Genomic DNA, 1229 nt, shown 5'->3' with positions numbered 1-1229 from the left:
AGTTTTATTTATACTTTCTTCTAAAAGGGCAAAAGAGAGACGAGTGCCAGCTGCTACATTTGAGAGACACTATCTCCGTTTGCTGTCCCTGGCAATGACTTGCTTGGCCTATACTTGGAACCATCCCTGACTAAAGGTTTCATTCTCACCAACTCAGAAAGCTTAATCTACATCACTCATTTTCCAATTCATTAATAGATCAGACGCAGCACAGAAGGAACAAGAAGCTAAGTAATGTACTTGAGTCGACATCTGGAAGGATGAGAATGAAAAGGGTTCTCCTGCCATGATTGTGACCTTTGTACTTGCCGTAGCCATCAACCAAAGTATCACTCTAGATGCAAGGGTGGTCCTAATGATACTACTGCCCACTACAAATTAGATCTCTGTCTATAATTAAAGCAAGATTTTTTTTCCACCACTAGGGCTCATCTGGCTTTCTCATCTAAAAGCTCATCCTATAAATATGGGGCAAGAGTGCAGGATGACGAAAAGAGAAGGCAGTAACTCCACCACGGGACGGTTTGGTTGTTTTAAGACAATCCCAGGGCTCTGTTTTGCAACTATTTCCTTTTACTCTGCGTTTGGGCTGCAAGTCAGTTGCTGTTATTGCTGCTTCCTCTTCCTGCCCATACGAAATATTTGCAGCAAATTTCAGTTTAAGTAAATTCCAACCAACCAAAACCACCCACAACTCCTTTTGTAAAGTTTTAAAGGACTATTCCTTACGAACACTGAAAATTCAAATGAAATAGCGCTTTATGCAGAAAGGTTTTGGTATAACTTCCATCAATTCCATGGAATATGTTCCTGTTTTATTGCAAACTGAAATTCAGTGACAACTGTGATTCAGACTTTGCTGTCTTCAATTCCATCAAAAAGCTGGGTGCAAAACTTTCTACTTTTTGCAGAGAGCACTATACGCAGGCTATTCAGTGTAGTGATCTTTCTTTGGAGATGGGCCTATTTTATAAATGCATGTATGTCACAAACAGCTTTAATAAAAGTTAAATACAAGATTGTGGGAAACTTAATGATCTCAAGAAATTCAGTATTTGTCTATGATTACATTTGTAGTAACACAGTGCGATAAAAAGAGGCTCCTTTGTTTCTGAAATATTTTCCATTTCCCATCCTGAGCAATGAGAGAAACAATGTATTTTACTAACCAGCTGAAGTGGCATCTAATACTGCTAATCATGCCAATCATTTAAATTAGGGTAAGAATG

The sequence above is a fragment of the Pygoscelis adeliae genome, unplaced genomic scaffold (assembly GCF_000699105.1).
Source record: "Pygoscelis adeliae isolate BGI_AS28 unplaced genomic scaffold, ASM69910v1 Scaffold69, whole genome shotgun sequence".
Taxonomy (NCBI): domain Eukaryota; kingdom Metazoa; phylum Chordata; class Aves; order Sphenisciformes; family Spheniscidae; genus Pygoscelis; species Pygoscelis adeliae.
The sequence above is the reverse complement of the archived record's forward strand: the minus strand, read 5'-3'. Positions refer to the sequence as shown.